This window comes from Hemicordylus capensis, chromosome 12 (genome assembly GCF_027244095.1).
Source record: "Hemicordylus capensis ecotype Gifberg chromosome 12, rHemCap1.1.pri, whole genome shotgun sequence".
Lineage (NCBI taxonomy): Eukaryota > Metazoa > Chordata > Lepidosauria > Squamata > Cordylidae > Hemicordylus > Hemicordylus capensis.
In genome coordinates this window covers 5,689,295-5,708,497 of record NC_069668.1, presented here as the reverse complement: position 1 = coordinate 5,708,497, position 19,203 = coordinate 5,689,295, and the positions used below count along the sequence as shown (strand labels likewise).

At 44.4% G+C, this 19,203-nt stretch overlaps 1 protein-coding gene across 7 annotated transcripts in view; it reads left to right on the top strand.

The window, feature by feature from the left end:
• Positions 1 to 19,203, top strand: part of BRIP1 (BRCA1 interacting helicase 1) — a 294,634-nt gene that overhangs the window by 150,895 nt on the left and 124,536 nt on the right. For all 7 annotated transcript variants that reach the window (XM_053274533.1, XM_053274532.1, XM_053274536.1 and 4 more), the window contains 5 exons: positions 1,264 to 2,075; positions 7,174 to 7,252; positions 10,501 to 10,583; positions 14,429 to 14,647; positions 16,768 to 16,925. The gene's annotated coding sequence lies outside the window, so the exon portion shown is untranslated. The remainder of the gene's footprint in view (positions 1 to 1,263; positions 2,076 to 7,173; positions 7,253 to 10,500; positions 10,584 to 14,428; positions 14,648 to 16,767; positions 16,926 to 19,203) is intronic.

The window sequence follows — 19,203 nt, the reverse complement described above, 5'->3', positions numbered from 1 at the left end:
CCAACACAAACACTTATTTAACTCTTTTCTGACATATTTCTGAGGAGCTTGTTGATAGACATCACTCTTGTTTCTAAGCAAGATCAAAAGAACTGCAGCCAAAATTCTCTGGGATTGGAGCCAAAGCTGCCTTGCACGGAGTGCCTCTTGGTCCATCTAGCTCAGTGTTATCTATGCTCACTAGCAATGGCTCTCCCAGGTGCCTTTGAGATGCCAGGGATTGGATCCGGGGCTTTCTGCAGGCAAAGCGGATGGTCTTCCACTCAGCAACAGCCTCTTCATTCACTCTCCGGAGATTCAAGCCCCAGTCCTCCTCACTGCAGCCCCTCCTGCTTCCTTAGCCCGTAACTAGAATTCCCTGTAAGAGGGATTCCCAGAGGTTTTTGACTACGGCTCCCATAATCCCCAGCTGCAGTGACCTTTGGCTGGGGATTGTGGGAGCGGTAGTCAACAACCTCTGGGAATCCCTCTTACAGAGGACAAGTGCCCTTAGCCATTCTGGAAAGCTGTCCTGGGCTGTACCCAATGCAGACTGAGGCACTGCTGTTGGAAAGAGGACTCCAGAAATTCCTGGGGGGCGTGGGTGGAGGGTGGGAATCCCGAGGTGGAGCCGATTTCCGCGGGTAAACGCAGCGAGCTTCATGTCGGGGCTTCTCGCACTCAGGTCTTGCAGGGAGGACCCTACCAGGCAGGGGAAGACATAGACACCAGTACGCCTATATAAAGGGAGGACGGGCCAATGATGAGAGGTCAGTCCAGGAGGAGAGCTTGGCACGGAAGTCACCCTGGAATTCTGACTGAGCCTTGGGGTCACTAGGTGGGGCTGGCAGGCTCTGCTTGCAAGCCTTAAAGCTCCCCCAGCTGAACACCCAGAGGCCACCTCAATCTCCTTTGGCAGCAGAAGGTGGATGGCTGTAACAAGAACGTGTGTGTGTGTGTGTGTGTGTGTGTGTGTGTGTGTGTGTGTGTGTGTCAGACAGACAATATAAGACAAGCCCTGCCAGACCAGAGCAAAGGCACATCTTCCTTCACACAGTAGCCAACAGTAATGATTATTTTAGCTACTTAGACTAAAATTCAGCGACTGATGAGTTTATGGGGGATGGATTTCTTGAAGATAAAAGGTTTGAAAACCAGTCATCTGGATAATTCTAGAAACTGAACCAAGCATTCTGGCATGCATGCTGCCCTAAGAAATGATAGAATTAATATATTAATGTGTGTAAACTTTTAGTTATCTGGGTTCTCCCCCCCCCCTTACAGATGTAAACCTGCCTTCCGAGGAGGTAAACCAAGAAAACCGTATGGACGCTAAACACAGAAGCTCCCCCGCTGAAAATAAGAGGAGCAAAAATAGCCATCACAGCTCTGTGGGTATAAAAAAATATTTCAGTAAACCACTGACTTCGACGCCTCTGCATGCAGCGAATAAGAAATGCACCTCCAAAGCAAAATGGCAGCCTACAGGGCCAGTTGTTGAAACCAGCCAGCCTGTCACAAATGGACCCCGGCAGGATTTGTTGCTACTTGAAAAAGTCGGGCAAAGTAAACTGGGACCACATCAGGAAATGGTGACCAACTCAGCTGGAAAGGTTATCAGCTCGGCCATTCAAGAGCATCCTCCTGAACAGCAGCTCGGCACTTCTGAAGGCGGAGGGGCTGCGGAGGTTTCTTCAGCGAGAGGGAATGCAGAACTCCCAACGCCAGATGGAGCTGCAGAAACAGATGCTGGTGATGACAGTATCTACTTCACACCTGAACTTTACGACGATGGAGAGTCAGCGGAACAGGAATATGACTTGCTCACGCATACTTGCAGCGGCCATGGGACTTTCCTTGAAACTGCAGATTCGATCGCAGCCCAAGAGCCTTGGGAAATCAGTGCTCTAAACCCAGCCCATGCAGCAGGCAAAGCTAAACAGACGCAGGAGAGGAGGCAGGGTGGCGTGGCGTGGCGCAGACCCAGGAGAGCAGTGGAGGTGCAGTCAGCGTGACAGGATATAGCGCTAGCCTAGGTGGAGATGAGCAGGAGACTAAGACAAAGAGAAATAAGCTTTCCAGATCGCGCAGCAAAGGTGTGTCTGCCTCCCAGTTAAGTGATAAATAACATTCCAGGAATGAGTCATGCTTCGGCCAGGCTTGAAGGGGAATCACGGAATAGTAATGTTTAGCTTATGTTAGGATGGATTCAATCAGCCTTTCAGAAGATCCAAATGCAAAATCTCAGTAAAAACCACCAGATGTTAAGTGAGGCCAGAACTTGACTCTGTGGCCGACATGTGGGCCTTCGTCTCTTTCTCCTCTCTTTCGGCTTTCTTTATAATGCAAAGCTCATGCCGTGATGTCATTGTGCTCTGGCGTTCCTTGCCCCCTGCACGTGGCAGCTGGTATAGGGGAGCAGAGGCAGGGAAAGGTGTCACGTGGTTACACAAGAGCCTGCATCTTGCATTATTAAACTGTATTGGAGGAGAGAAGGCGCAAAGACCACTGAAACTGGCCCGAGCTTGCATTTATGTTGGCTGTTATTACCAAGCAGCTCAGTCAAGGTCGATCTGACTGGCATGTCCAGGTTCTGTATTCTTGGGAGAACTTCCTTGTGCACCCCTTCCTTTCACCACGAGGAAAAAATAATTTAATTGGGTTGTCTCACATTTATTTGACTGTGGCATCTCTCTGACCACCCAGGGCAGCTAAGCCCGGGCTTGGTTGCCCTTGGGAACCACAAGGAGGCACATACCTCCTGACGGCAACTCAGCGGAAAACAGCTAAGAAGCCGGACTCTTAAACAAGGTTAAGGGAGCAAGTACTTCCTCAACCCCCTTTAATCGAGCATGTGTCAGCTCCAGCTGCTTTCAGCCGGCGCTGAAACACTGACAGGCGCCCACCCATCTCTGCAGGGATGCATGGCGGTGCATCTCTTGCGTGGTGCATAGTGGGGTTTCCGGGGGCCAGAACAACAAATCCCAGCCTCAGTTGAATCTGCCAGCACTGACATACAGTTCAGCACTGACACATGGTTGATCAGATGGGGTTAAGAGCACGGTTTCTTAGCCGGGTTTGCCACCGAGGCGCCATCAGGAGGCGCGCACCTCCCAGCAGTTCCCATGGGCAGCCAAGCTCAGACTTAACTGCCCTGGTCCAGTCTTGGCGATTCGTGAGAACAGCCTCATTGGATGGTCAGAGAGATCAAGGATCACCTGGGGGTGATTGTTGCCGTCCTCACCAGGAGAACAACGATCGTCTGGGGAGAAGGCAAGGCTTGGGAAGCCTCTGCCTCTGCCCACCCAGTAGGTCATGTGAATGGCCCCAGTCTATTCTCCAGAAGAATGGAGGCTTGAACTCAAGTGGTGCTCAAATCAATGTGACACAATCCAATTTTAGGGGTGTGCAATTCGGATTTTTGGTGATTCGGTTCGGGATCACATTTTGTGCCCAAATATGGGCCACCCGAATCACCCTTGATTCGGTTCGGATTTGGATTTAATCCGAATCCAAATCGATTTGGGGGGAAAGGGGCCCAGGGGCAAAATATTGGAGTGGGGTGGTAGTTCCCAATGGGTGGAAGCTACCACCCCAATTTCAGGGGGATTGGGCAAAGGGCTGATTTTTGGGGAATTTTTGAAGTTTTAGTGACTTTGGGGCAGTTCGGGGGCATAGCATGGGATCTGGGCAAAAAGAGTAGGGTGGGGTGGTAGTGCCTAATGGGTGCAGGCTACCACCCCAATTTCAGGGGGATTGGGCAAAGGGCAGATTTTTAATTTTTCGGCCTCGAAATTCGGGTGATTCGGCTCAGCCCCGAAAAATATCGGGGGTGATTCAGTTTGGCCCTGAATCACCTGAAATTGCTCGTTTCGGGCACAGATCAATCTGTGCCCGAAATTTTTTGCACATCCCTATCCAATTTATTTACTTAGTATGCTGGAGGGCAGGACTGTGTGCATAGTTGAATTCATACAGGTGTAGATGTCTCCTCAGAACACAACATCCAAATAGGCCATGAGTGGTTTGAAGAGGTACCATACATTTTGTCATCACCAGTTTTCTTTTTCCCTTCATCCCCAAAACTGGTCTGGCAAAGTAGATGTGTTTTCCTGTGGACTCCACTATGTGGTAACTTCAGAAGTTGCCATGTGGCAGGAAAACCTGATCCAGGTGTAAGATTTTATTTTATATTGAATAAGGGTTAGCCATATTGTATTAGATAAATGCTTGACATGAGTTTGTTCGCTTGATATAGTTTAGGCTTTGATCTTAGCATGAACCCATGAGCAATGCTGTCATATAGGCAAAGTCCCAGATCCCCCGCATTGTGCTCAAAATTAGACCTCGATGGAGTCCCAGAGCTTATACAGAGTGCTGAGTGAGCAATTTGTTGCCCACTGTTCAGGAAAGCCCCCACCTTCTCTCTCGTCTAATCAGAGAGAATCAGCCTGTTAGCTCAGGCACACTTCCTCATTTTTCGGTAACTCATATCGAAAGTAGCCAGGGCTCGATGTTCCATTGGGAGGAGGGGTTGGTTGGCACGCACCTTGTTCCTCTTTCGCATCTCCCCTAGCCGATGACATCTTCCTTAGCCAATGGTGTAAAATGTCAGATGGAACGAGTTAGCCATGGGTCATCAATGGTCAAGACCCCTCTCTCTGGCCAATCACCGTCAGATGCGTGGGCAGATAGGGTGGGATACTTAGGGCCTTGATTTGGAGCTCAGAGGGGGTTGAGAGGGGTGGACGCTGAAGCCGAAGAGAATAGAGGAAGATTGCCTGACTCAACACGCCCAAAAACTTTGACAAAAAGGGAAACATCAGTTTCTCTCTTGGTAAGCTCAGAGGGTAAGCCGAAAAGAGTGAAGTGAAAGCTCTGATTATCTATACGGTGTCAGTTAGATTTTAATTTAGTTGCTGTGAGAGAAAGGAAAGCCATTGTGTGTATGTACTGCAGTTCATCTGAATATTGGTAAGAAAAATAAACCAGCTTTGACCAATGCTGGGAAATCAGCACATATAAGTATGGTCACAGAGTCGGCAAAACGCAGCACAGCAGCAATCTTAAGATGTTTTAGAACTCAGGGTGCAGGCTTCATACCAGCTGCCTTAAAGCTCTATACTGCAAAGGTCATTCCGCAATTATTGTATGGTATACAACTAGGTCCATACTCAAGGTTTGACACTTTGGAAAGAAGCCAATCAGGGTTCTTGAGGAACTTATTTGGCACTCCAAAATATACAGCAAATGTGACTTTAAGGACAGAGGCTGGCTTTATAAAAATTGAATCTCGGGCCTGGCTTCTGATTATTTATTTCTGGTTGAAAATACATCTGCGACCAGTTGGTTTAATTCCTGAGTTTCTCTCAGTTAGTCCCCAGTCACTATGGTGTGCTACAGTAAGTACGAAACTCACCTCTCTAGGCTTAGACCCAGCTCAACTGCTGGAACTGGGTCTAGCGAATGCGAAAAGAGTAGTGAGACAACGCTTTGTTGATATTGAGATCCAAGAAAACTGGGCTGCGCTTCCAGAGTTTTATAGAGTTATAAGAACTAATATGGATCTTTCCCCTGCAAAATATCTGTCGACAATTACTTTTTCTAAGTTTCAATGGATATTCACGAGAGTAAGGGTTAATTCCTTTCCATCTGCACTTCTAGCTGGGAGGTTTCAGGGTGTGCCTTTAGAAGAATGACACTGTAGTTGTGGGTCAGGAGATACAGAAACTGTTGCACATATCCTTCTCCACTGTAATCTCCATTTATATCCCAGGGAACGCCTTATTGTTCCTTTAATATGTAAACTGGTAGATCAATCCGATGATAACCTTGTAAAACATCTGCTTTCAGATAAAGATGCTTCAATTTCTATTTATGTAGCTAAGTTTAGTTATATTGTTTTTAAAAGGCATAATGGGATATCATCCCAATTTTAAATTGTGTGTGTGTGTGTGTGTGTGTCACACACACACACACACACACACACACACACACACACACACACATTTTAATGCTTACTAGTTTTTATTCTCTGTTTGGTCAATGACTGTAAATAAAATTACAATACAATACAACCAGCTTTGATTGAATATACCTTTCCATTTCTCTTTGTGTGTTCTTGGGTCTTGGGATTCTTGACAGCCAGCACCATAAAAAGAACCCATAGGTAATGTGAGGATTTTTGGAGTCTTCAATTATTCCTGGTTGCAGGGATTTTGGAGGGTCAAAAATCTCTTACACAGGCATGGCTCCTTTGCTTTTAGCAGGTGCCGTGAATGCTGTTCTCTTTTATGTTTTATCATTTTTGGCACCTCTTGAGCCTGCTAAGCAGGCACATTTCTTAAAAATCAGGAAAGGCAGAGTCAGCAACCTTCTAGGGGTGTTCATTTTTGCCAGGAAAAACTGCCCGTGTGAATCAGCCCTTAGGGCTGTTTCCCCCTTTGCCACCGAAGTGGAGTTCCTTGCAGCAAATGCATAAAGTGTGAGTGTCCGTTGCATATCCTGTACATGCCACGAGAAGCCGGGACAGGGACATGAATGGATGTCTGTTCCCCCTCTTAAGTATTTGCTGAAGGAAACCCTGGTATTTGCCACACACAGGGTAAATCAGCCCTTATCATGACTTTGCGTAAGATTTTGTAGAATCCCAAAACAGCCTAATGTTTTTTTTCCCCTGATGTGTAAATTTGTTTTTCTCATCAAAACATTTAAATGTAACAGATCATATTATATAGGAAGTGTTGACACACAATGTACTGTGTTTAGATCTCTATCACTGTTGCATTTAAGTACATATGACTTTGTGGGCAAGTTAGTGTCAAATATTTCGTCAAAACTGTAGCCATGCCTTCTTCCTTTCAATGAGGTTCTTCCATATTCAGTTACAAAATTATGATTGCTTTGTGTAAGTATTTCGCTTGTGATCAAATAAAACAGTGTGCATACCTATTTTGATAGTAGCCAATGCACTGTATTATTTAATTTGGATTTTTTGTAAAAATGTATATAGTGGGGCATGAATTGAATGTTGTTGGTGGCGGGGGTGGTGGTGGCGTTAAATGTCAGCACCAAATTGCTTGGATAGAGGAAGTGTGTGATAAATTTGAATAGTCTGGAAACTGCTTAATTGAAACAATTTATTCTCAGTCTTATGTATCATAAAATAACAATGAAATCCTGAATTTATTGAAGTGCTCAAAGTGCAGAGAACATATACACGAAGAATCAGGAAACCTTCCAGTGAGGGAGGTGGCCACATCAGGATAGAAAGGTAAAATTGATCAGAATTCATAGACAGAAGTTTGACAATCATGATAGCTTTGATTATCCAACTGGGATCATGAAACATGGTATAGTTCTGTGGTTTGTTTCTCATCAACTTAAATCATGGTCACATGTGGGACTCCATATGGGCATAAGAACAGCCCTGCTGGATCAGGCCCGAGGCCCATCTAGTCCAGCAGTCTGTCTCCCACAGTGGCCCATCCGATGCCTTTTGGAAGCCCACAGGCAAGAGGTGAAGGCATGCCCCCTCTCATGCTGTTGCTCCCCTGCAACTGGTATTCAGAGATATCCTGCCTCTGAATGTAGAAGTACTGTAGCCATCAGATCTAGCAGCCATTGATAGCCTATGCTCCACGAATTTGAAGCTCCTTTTAAAGCCATGGCTCCTTCCAATACCAGAGTTTCTCCAGTTTCTGGGAGAAATGATACTTGCATGGGAAGGAACCCACTGGCCTTGAACAGCTAGTGTTCTCAAACAGCGCAGGGAGGAGGCATGCAGTCACTCCCACTCCATGGAAGGTAATGCCAGAAAAGGGAGCAGAGCACGTAACCCCTTGCCAAAACAGCCACAGATCCTGCAGTGCTTCCCTGCTCCTTAGAACAACTGAGGATGACTTAATGAAGAGTGCTTAGAGCTGCTTTCTGGGTCTTTTTTTTTTTTTTTAAACTCTCACTCTGCAAGAATGCTGCCCGAAAGGATGTGTGTTCATATAACTTAGGCATAGCCAGGAGCATTTCCAGACAGCCAGCTTTACCACGGGATTACTGTGAGTTTGAATTTGCCCCCCAAAAACCAATGCAAAAAGTGGATTTTTTTTTAACCCCAGACATAAATCAGGCTCTACTCCAATGCACAATGAAAAACCTGAATTGTGTGTGAAGTGCTCTCCAATATCTCGCAGGGACTTCAGGGTAACTTGCGTTTTGGGCGGTATAAAAATGTGATAGGTAAATAAATAAAATAAATCTGGCTGATATGTGAATGCCCATGCTCCATTCCAGAGAAGAAGCAAACTAATAAAAGCCCCATCTGGAAATGCTCCAGGTGAATATCTGTCACTGCCTCCCTTAGCGACTGCTCATTTCTTTATGGTCTGTCCTGATCTTTAAGGTCAGCCAAGAGTGCCCTCTTGACTACTGCCTGTGCTTCAGAACACCAAAGTCCTGTAGATCTGTTTCTCACTCTTGGAGCATGGGAAGAACTCATAGCATGGATCCCCCCTGCTTAGGCTTGGGCTTTTCACATTACTTAGCACAGGAAGGACAACATCCAAACCAGTCCATAGAGTTGTTCCTGATGGTGGCATGGAACTTGCTTTCCCTGAAAGACTAGCCATAGTCTCAGCCCGGGCTTTTTCTGACAGTGCTTTAAGACAGTTGTGGTTGGTGCTTGATTTTACTGGTATGGGTTTATTTTAGCATGCAGTACTTTATATTAATAGACTTTGTGAAGTTGGCTTAATCTTGTGTTCATCTGAAATGGTGACCTGAGCACAGCACCTCTGAAGTTGCTGGCAGATCGGTCAAGGGTTCCACCTAGACCGAGGTGGGCCAAAGGATCCTGTTTTGCCCAGGATACGCAGTTAGCACTCTCATGCCATAAAAGGGGGAGATGAGACTGCTGTTTCTGATAGGAGATGCGTGGATGTTGCCATGTGTAGTTCCAACCTGGGAGAGGAAAGTAAAGCAAGAGAAAATTCAAAATGGCCTTGAATAGAATGGGAAGCTGGGCTGAAACCAAGAATGTGAAATTCCTCAGAGACAGATGTACTTGGGCAAAAAAGAAAAGAAAAGTGCACAAATATAGGATGGGAAATACCTGACCTCATACATGTGAAAAGTGTCTCAGGCATGTAGTCTGTCACAAGGTGAACATGGATCAGAAATGCAATACAGCTGCAAAAAAAATAATAATAATAAAGCAATGCGATTGTAGGTTGTGCAAACAGAACCATGGCTTCCAAGTCATGAAATGTAATAATTCCGTGGTATTCCTCTCTAGTCAGACCTCATCTGACTATGTCCAGTTTGGGGTACCACACTTTACTATGAATATTTATATACCACTTTTCAGCAGAAGTTCCCAAAACATTTTACATCAACAAACAAACAAAATGGCTCCCTATCCCCAAAGGGCTCACAATCTAAAGAAGAAACACAAAGACACCCGCAACAGTCACTGGAGGGATGCTGTGCTGGGGATGGAGAGGGCCAGTTGATCTCCCCCGACTTTATTGAGTCGGGAATTGCCACTTGAAAAAGGTGCCTCTTTGCTCAGTCAGCAGGGGCTAACTGTTCTTCAAGAAGAATGCAAATAAATTAGAATGGGTTCAGTGGAGAACAGCGAAGACGATTAGGGGTCTGGAAGACAGCAAGACCAGTGAGGAGAGTTTGAAGGGACTGGGTATTTTGAGCCTGGAAACGAGAAGATTAAGTGGGACATGATTGCACGGTTCAAATACCTGAAGGGCGATCACGTAGAAGAAGGCAAAGACTCCAGAAGGCAGGACTAGATCGAATGGGCTGAAGTGACAAAAAGGTAGATTTAGGTTGACAGTCAAGAGAAACCTAATGGGAAAAGTGATTCAGCAATGGAACAATAGAGCGCATTACAGAAGTCAAGTCTGGAGGCTACCAATAGATGCACCACTGTTACCTGGGGCCAGGGTGGGGCACATGCTTTCCCTCATTTGATGGTCCTCAACCAGAGACTGCCCAAGCAGGACCTCCAGCTCAGTGATTCTGTGAATGGGCGGCGGAGGAGAGGTATACACAGCCAGGAGCGGAAAAGGTAAGGAAGACGGGAGTCTGCCTCTTGCCTTGAAATGATCAACCAGTTATTTGGCTGTAGGCCTCTAAATAATCACAATAGGCTAAATCCTAGCAGATCTTTATAGGTCCAGATTGGCACCCATTCTGCTCTTCAAGCCTATGTAAAACACTGAACCACAGGGCTTAAAATGTGCCTCCTGTATAACGTATGTACGATGAGCCCCTCGTTTATATTGCTTATTACCAATGAACGTGTATTTCCAAGCAATAAAATATTGATCCAAATGGGTTTGTGCTTCCAGGACCATGACTAATTTATTTCTGTTTGAATGCGTGATTTGCATTTGCTCATTAAGTAAGAGAGTGCAATAGGTTGGCTCTTAAAATAATTATTATAGTGCGTGTTTGGACACTTTGACTTTGATATCTTAGCTTATATCTCTGTTACTCTTTCATGCTGAGGAAGGACATTCTGAGTGGGCCAGCTTGCAAGTCAGGATTGTATTGTATTCTCTGTGGAGCTGAAATATCACCTGAAGTAGCTGGTAAGATCTATTTCTACTGCTCAGTAATAATTTCCCTGTAATGTACTACAAGATTAGATTAGATTAACTTGATTACAATCGTAGATCAGACAGTACAACAACAACAGAAAAGAGAAAAAAGAGAGAGAGAAAAAGAAAAACATTACATGAGACTAGAGCGTATAGTACAAACAATGTAGCAAAACCTAGCCACAGAGCTACTGCTTGAGAAACAGGCCCACACAAAACTAGTTGTGTGGTCCTTTAGATCCCAGCCATGGTCATTTTGACAGGCTGGAAGGCGGGGCTGTTGAATGAGTGCAACCAATTCTTGTAATTACTTGGGAATAAATGGTTCTAGGAACACTAGAACCATTAAATACCAGGTAATTACAAGATTAGATTTTTAAAAATTACCCACTTCCTGAATGGCCACCTGTTTCAGTAGCTTATTGATTCTTTAAAAGTCGCCAAGGCCTCGGGTTGTGACTGCATCTCTCCTGAAATGATTAAGTTTGATACGGATTAGTGGGCTCCTGTGCTGGCAGCTCTCTTTACATATATAGATTGAACTGGGTACGTACCTGAAGACTGGGGCATCGCCATAATAGTGCCCATATTTTAAAAAGAGGATAGACGTGATCTTGCCAGTTATTGCCCAATTAGCCTGTTGAGTGTTGTGAGTAAGCTTGACTCGAGGCATTTAGATTGGAAGTTGCAAGACTGGATGGAGAATGGAGTAATTTTGGGTGACAAACAGGCTGGTTTTAGAACGGGATGTTCAACCGTGGACCATGCCCTGGTATTGCGCCATCTGACTGAGAAATATAGCAACAAACCTAAGTCCTCTTTGTATGTGGCCTTTGTAGATTTTAAAGCAGCCTTTGATTCAATCTCAAGGATAAGCCTCTGGGGAAAACTCAGGGACACTGATATTGATAGGCGTTTACTTTTTCTCATCCAGAAACTGTACGAGAACACCAGTGTAAGAGTGAGATGTAACCCTCAAGGTTCTCTTTCACATTTAATAACTACCACCAAACAAGCATTTTGGCACCCTTCCGGTTCAATCTTTACATAAATACCTCAGCCAATAATCTCTCTGATCCAGCGTTATATCCTCCGGCTATTGCAGGTGCAGCTATCCCAATCCTGCTATTTGCAGATGACGCTGCCATCATCTCAAACTCCAGTGGGCCTTAGAAGAGCGCTTAGGCTCCTGGCTACTTATGGCAAGGAAAATCACCTGGTAATTAATTTCCAGAAATCCAAAGTGATGGTCTTTGCCAAGAGGCCTAAGAGACTTAATTGGCATATAGAAGGTCCTTGTATAGAGCAGGTCAATAGTTTTTAAATATTTGGGTGTGGCTTTTCATGCCACTGGGTCATGGAAGGCCCACGTGGACTATATTGTCCAACAGGTACAAAAGAGCGCATCAGCAACATTAAGATTCTTTTGCTCCAAAAGGTGGAGAGATTATCCCTGCAGTGTTAAAGCTATTTGCTGCTAAATCATTGGCCCAGCTCTTATATGGCACACAATTTGGGCCCCTACCCTAATTATAGGCCATGGGAGATCATCCAATCTTAAGTTTATTAGAGCAGTATTTAGGGCCCCTCTGTGTATTTCCAACGAAGCATTGAGGTTGGAAATGAGCCTGATTGATTAAGTGCCGTTGAGTCAGTGCTGACTCTTAGCGACCACATAGAAAGATTCTCTCCAGGATGATCTGTCTTCAACTTGGCCTTTGAGGTCTCTCAGTGGTGCATTCATTCATTCATTCGATTTCTATACCGCCCTTCCAAAAATGGCTCAGGGCGGTTGGTTAAATAAATAAATAAATAAGATGTATCCCTGTCCCCAAAGGGCTCACAATCTTTAAAAAAAAACAAACACCACCATAAGATAGACACCAACAACAGTCACTGGAGGTCCTGTGCTGGGGGTGGACAGGGCCAGTTACTCTCCCCCTGCTAAATAAAGAGAATCACCATGTTAAAAGTTGCCTCTTTGCCAAGTTAGCAGGGGTCATAAGCTGTCGTAATCGAGTCCATCTACCTGGCTGCTGGTCGTCCTCTTCTTCTCTTTCCTTCAACTTTCCTCAGCATTATGGACTTCTCAGAAGAGCTGGGTTTTCGCATAATGTGTCTGAAGTATGATAGTTTGAGCCTGGTCATTTGTGCCTTGAGTGAAAATTCTGGATTGTTTTGTTCTATCTGATTTGTTCATTTGTTTGTTTTCCTGGCTGTTCAAGATATCCAAAAAGACTTTTGTCTTTTCCAGTACCAACGTTCAAAAGCATCAATACTTTTCCTATCTTGCTTCTTCGAAGTCCAGCTTTCACATCCATAGAGTGTCACGGGAAAGACCATTGTCCGAACTATCCTAACCTTTGTAGGTATAGACACATCACGGCATCTAAATATCCTTTCCAAAGCCTTCATTACAACCCTACCAAGTGCTAGTCTGTGGTGTATTTCTTGACCGCTGGATCCTTTACTGTTGATGGTCGATCCTAAAAGGCAGAAGCTATCCACCACTTCAGTGTCTTCATTATCAATTCTGAGGCTGGTTGCTGTACCCATTGTCATTAGTTTAGTCTTCTTTACGTTTAGTCGTAGTCCCATTTTCTCACTATATGCTCCTTGATTTTCATTACTAGAGCTTGCAGATCATCCTCATTCTCAGCTATTAGAGTGGTGTCATCAGCGTAGCGCAGGTTATCGATGTGTTTTCCTCCAACTTTAAAGCCACTCTCATCTTCTTCCAATCCAGCTTCTCTCAGTATATGTTCAGCGTATAAGTTGAATAAATAAGGAGAAAGTAGACAGCCTTGCCTTACTCCTTTGCCAATCTGGAACCAGTCTGTTTCGCCATGTTCCATCTGGACTGTGGCTTCCTGTCCTGTGTATAGGTTTCTCATGAGAACAATGAGATGGGACGCCCATTTTCCTAAGGATATTCCACAATTTGACGTGGTCGATGCAATCGCAGGCTTTTCTGCAGTCAATAAAGCACATGACAACTTTTTTGGTATTTGTTGGCTTTCTCAATTATCCAGCGTGCATCAGCAATGATGTCCCTTGTTCCTCGGAGTTTTCTGAAACCAGCTTGAACATCTGGCATTTCCCTTTCCACATAGGACTCTAATCTGCCTCGGATGATCCTGAACATTATTTTGCTAGCATTTGAAATTAAGGATATTGTGCGATGCCTACAGAGGGTGTAAACAAAAGCATGGATTTTAATGGCCCAAGATCCATTTCTCCCCTCTGGGGCTGATCCCTCTTATGCTGGCCAATAGGTTTCAATCCACCTGGACAAATTGTCATCACTTCACTTTTCTACTGAATATTTGTCATTATTAGATTACAGTCAAGCCAAGGAGCTCTTCAAATGGAGAGCATTGAACACCATAATGATTCAAGCTCCATTTCGGAGACCATAAGAGGGTGCCTTGGTGACTTTAACCAGGAACTGGCAGCACCTTCTCCAAGGTTGCAGGCAGGAGTCTCTCTCAGCCCGATCTTGGAGATGCTGCCAGGGAGGGAACTTGGAACCTTCTGCTTCTCCCAGACCGGCTCCATCCCCTAAGGGGAATCTCTTGCAGTGCTCACATTTCTAGTCTCCCATTCATATTCAACCAGGGTGGACCCTGCTTAGCTAAGGGGACAAGTCATGCTTGCTACCACCAGACCAGTTCTCACCCTGGGTGGCCAAATTGGCTCCGCGATGGAGTTGGTTGGGGCAGTGGGGATCGGGGGATGCACCAGCATTTTAGGTTCACCTTGTATGCAGCACTTCCGAATTACTGTCTTGTATGCAGCACTTCCAGATTACGTGGATTTTGACTTTGTCATTCCAGGAGTGTTGGAAAAATCCCCCAGAAGTGCAGAAATGAAAGTTGTTCAGACGCTGTTCCAAAAGGCAAGCTCAAAGGTTGCTGAGTGTTTTAAGGCTTGCACCTGTGAAATGGATGCCTTTTCTGAAAATAAGAAGGGGGTGTTGTTCATCACAGATAATGCATCTCTTGTGCATTTAAAGGAAACACTGGCAGTTTATCAACCAGCAGTGAAATCAGAAGGTAAAAAAGACAATGCAGATATTACCCCAATCTTAAACATCTTGGCTGGGATCCAAAGAGCTGCTCTAGACATGCCCAAGGCCTAGCATGTATCCTGTGGGGTTTATGTCTTCTTGGAAGATCAGATCCCCTTTGTCATGTCAAACTGTTTTTTGAAACTCTTCCCAGTTTGCTTTTTTTTAATATAAAATAGTTTGCAAGGCAGGTTCGAGGCTGCTGTTCCAGAAATGCTCAAGAATTGTGTAGTTACTTGAATCTTGCCTCTTACTCTTAGATGGAAAATATTATTATTATTATTATTTTAATTATTAATAATACAAATATTTATATTCTACTTTTCCATGAGAATGTTCTCAAACATTTTGCATGGCAAAGGAATGTTAACATGGTTTCCTGTTGCAAAGGGGCTTGCTCTCAAAGAGAGACACCACCAGCTGCTACCAGGAGGGATGCTAGGATGGGATGAATTGGGACAACGGCCCTCTCCTGGCTAAATATACTACTTCGAAAAGTGCCTCTTTGCCCAGTTAGCAGAGGGTTTCTGAGTTATGTTTGTTTGCTGCCAAGCAGAGTGAAATTTTTCAAGTTAACGAGTTATTAATTATTTATTGTATATTTATACTGCCTGATATCAAAATATCCAGGTGATGTACAACACATAATATAAAAATATAAAAGTTACATTCATAAACAGATAAAACCAGTCTCAATAAATAAAAACATTAAAATGTAAATTTTAGTTAAAAGCCTGAGCAAACAGGTGCATCTAGTGAGTCTTCCTAAAAGCAAACAGAGAAGGTGATGCTCTTATTTCAGCAGGGAGCATATTCCAGAGCCTTGGGGCAGCCACAGAGAAGGCCTGGTCCCAAGTTGCCACCAAATGAGCCGGCGTCAACTAGCCAGACGTCTCCAGATGATCTTAATGGATGACACGGTTCACGACAGAGAAGGCACTCTCTTAAGTACCCTGGACCCAAGCTGTTAAGGGCTTTAGAGGTAATAACCAACACTTTGTATTTCGTTAGGAAACATATCAGCAGCCAGTGCAGTTCTTTTAAAATCAGTGTTATATGGTCCCTCCGGGTTGACCCAGAGACCAATCTGGATGCCACATTCTGTACCAAATGTAGTTTCTGAACTACATACAAAGTCAGCCCCACATAGAGTGCATTACAGTAGTTGAGCCTGGAGGTTACCAGCATATATACCAGTGTTTTAAGGTGATTTACCTCCAGAAATCAGCTGAAGTATCAGCCGAAGCTGATAAAAAACACTCCTGGCCACTGCCTCAACCTGAGAGACCAGGGAGAGTTTGGGATCCAGGAGCATTTCCAGGCTACGTACCTGATTTTTCAGGGGGAGTGTAACCCCATCCAGAACAGGTAGATCTAAACCATCCCTCAGGTCCTGACAGTACTTCCATCAACATCACCTTGTTATCCCTCATCCAGCCCATCATCACCTCCAAGTAGGCCTTTAGGGGTGTCATGCTAGTTCCTGATGAAGTTGGTATGGAGAAATAGAGCTGGATGTCGTCAGTGTATTGATAACATCCTAGACCATACCCCCTGATAATCTCTCCCAGTGGTTTCATGTAGATGTTAAAAAGCATTGGAAACAGTACGGAGCCTTGTAGGTCACACGTTGCTGAATAACAGTCTCCAAGAGACACCATCTGGAATCTGCTAGAGAGGTAGGAACGGAACCACTGTACAACAATGCCACCCAATCCCACCTCCTTCAAGCGACCCAGGATGATACCATGGTTGATAGTATCAAAAGCCGCCAAGAGATCCAAAAGAATCAGCGGAGTCACACTCCCTCTTTCAATAGCCAATTGGAGATTATCCATCAGGCTGACCAAGGCAGTCTCCACCCCATAGCCCACCCAGTTCATTAAACACATGGGATTTCTAAGTGCTTAACTTCTGCATAGTTTTGTTTTATCTTATTTTTTAAAATGGCAGTGAGTCCATTCAGACAGCCCTTCTCACCACTCTCTTCTGTCAATATATATTTTCCACTGTTCCCCATTTGCTTCACTTTTACTGTCTGGTAAAAATCCTGTAATTCTGGATGTCTTTAAGAAAGCCAATTTGGTTCTCTGGTTTGGTTTTCAGGCTTGGATGCAGGATTATCTTTGAATGCTATTTGGAATACAGAAAAACGTTCTCTTACCAGCTACTTGCAGTGCCAAAGTTGTGTTGCAAAGTCATCTTTTCCCCATCCTCCGATAGGGGCTGAAATCACTGACCTCAGCAAGGGTGCCAGGTCATGGGTAAGTCAAATTTGTTTTATGCATCTGTCTGTAAGGCTCCAATGGGGAGGAGGTGTATTTCTCGCCTTCCTTGAACCCAGAATTACAGGATGGAAATGGACAAGGTCAGCCTCAGAATAGGCCAGAGGAGGAAGTTACTTCATCATCTCAGTCCTCCTGGCTTGTTACATCCAGCCAGTCCTCTCTCCAGGGAACCTCCAACTCCCATGCTCAAGAGCAGCCCTCATCATCAGCTACCTGGGCTTTAAATGCCCTATACAGAGCTGAAAGGGCTTAAAGCCTACTCTATGCCCCGCCCCTTCCCTGGTCTCACTTCCTGCTTCCTGCCGTGCCCAACTTGGCTGCCCCACTGGAGCTGTTCCCTGAAGCTCTCCCTGCCTCACCTGCTCAACCCCACCAGGACCCAACCAGCCTGAAACAATCATAACCCTGCTCCCTTCAGGGGAAGACAGAAGCCCCAAAGGACCCACTCAGGCAACCAGATAACCAGGTAAGATGGCATCCTGACAGCATCCATAACTGGAAGCAAGATGTTTTTTCTATTTATAATATAAAAGCAATACTCTTAAACTTTATGTAAGCTTCCATCTCTTAGCAATCTCCTTCTTCCTGTTGGCCATGAATAGTGTCTTCATACTGGCCTCCATGTGTCAAAACCCAGTGCTGTTTAATTGCTGCTTCCCAGCTCTTGAATTGCCTTTCCTCAAAGGTCAGTCAAACTCTGGATCTCTTGTCAGGATAGGGCCTTCTCTTTAGCCATCCAGACTTTGGAAGTTTTGTAGTTCAGCAGCATCTGGAGTACCCCAGGTTGGGAACCCCTGGGCCTAGATGACCTACAAGAACCTTTTCCAGTTTTATTGTGCTACGAGTCATTGAAACAGTTCTGGATGTGTTGTAATGTGCTGGATAATAATCAAATATGATAAAGATTGGTCAGAAAAAGAACATGATATTAGATAAGCAGTTTCCCCTCCTAATCTTTAGTGCATTCTTATGTTTTGGGGGATTATTGTTCATTATGTTTGGGGGGATTATGTTCGTTAAATAATATGTTGGGTTAGAAATGTATAAAAAGATATATTGTGTTTATTGTAAATTTCCATTGTTACCTAGTTTGATTGCAATTGGCCCATAGCAGTTTTTTGGTTCCAGGCATAGGTTATATAGGAATTGTCATCATTTCACAGCACAGTAATTTGGTAAAAGAGATTCATGAAATTCTGCATTGTATGTAATAAAGTTGTTGAATGAAAAGGGGAACAAGAAAGAAGTAATGTATTTAATCATGTAGTTCATAATAGGCGATCTGAATGACTAGGGAAGAAATATTATAGCAAAAATGCACATTTTCACAATTTTTTTCCCCAGTCTCACAAATGAAATTTGACCTTCTGCTGTAAAACCACACTGAGACAAATGTCTGCATTAGTATGTAATAAAGTAGGCTAATTTTTGGCATGAAAAATACTTTTTAATTCATGGTGTTGTATGTTTATGGGGAAAACAGATACAAAGTAGGTTATAGTAAAGAATTTCAGAGATGGCTGTCATTCTAAATTGACTTCAGACTTTTAAAAAAATAAATCTCCCAGGGGTTCGTGTCTGTCTGTCTGTCTGTCTGTCTAGTTTTTGGTCTAATGGGAAGTCAAAGGAGGAAAAGGTATGGGTTGCATTAGGTCTTTGAGGCCTTGGAGAGCTAATGCCAGTCAAATTAGGCAACACAGGTCTAGATGGAGAAATTGACTCTGTGAAAGGGTACACGATGCTTTGCTTTGGAGAAGGATACAGATCCCCGCCATCTTCAGTTAAAGCAGGAGTTCTCAAAATTGGTCCCTAGAGGTTGTTGGACTACAGCTTCTATCACACACACACACACACACACACACACACACACTCCACAACGGCAGAAGCTCGAGAACCCCTGAGTCAAAGGATCTCTGATAGTAGGGCTAGGAAGGACCTTGACCTGAGATTTGATTATGTTTTATTCTGGGTTTGAGATTTTAGAGAGCTGGGGTAGACAGTCTTTGTGTTGGGTTCCATTACTGTTGGATAGCAGCAGCAGCAGCTGTGGGCAAAATGGGGGAATTTGCAACATACGTTCATCTAATCAACCTCATCTGAAAGTGGGCAATTTTGCCCCATCTCTGAATTGCTCCCAGTACCGAGTCAGAGCAGAACAACCTACTCTTGGGGGAGGCTGCTTGTTGTGTCTCTGCGAGTTCTTGCCCTTTCAATCAGGAGCTGCCACAGAAGGCAGAAACACGAGGTAGTGGGT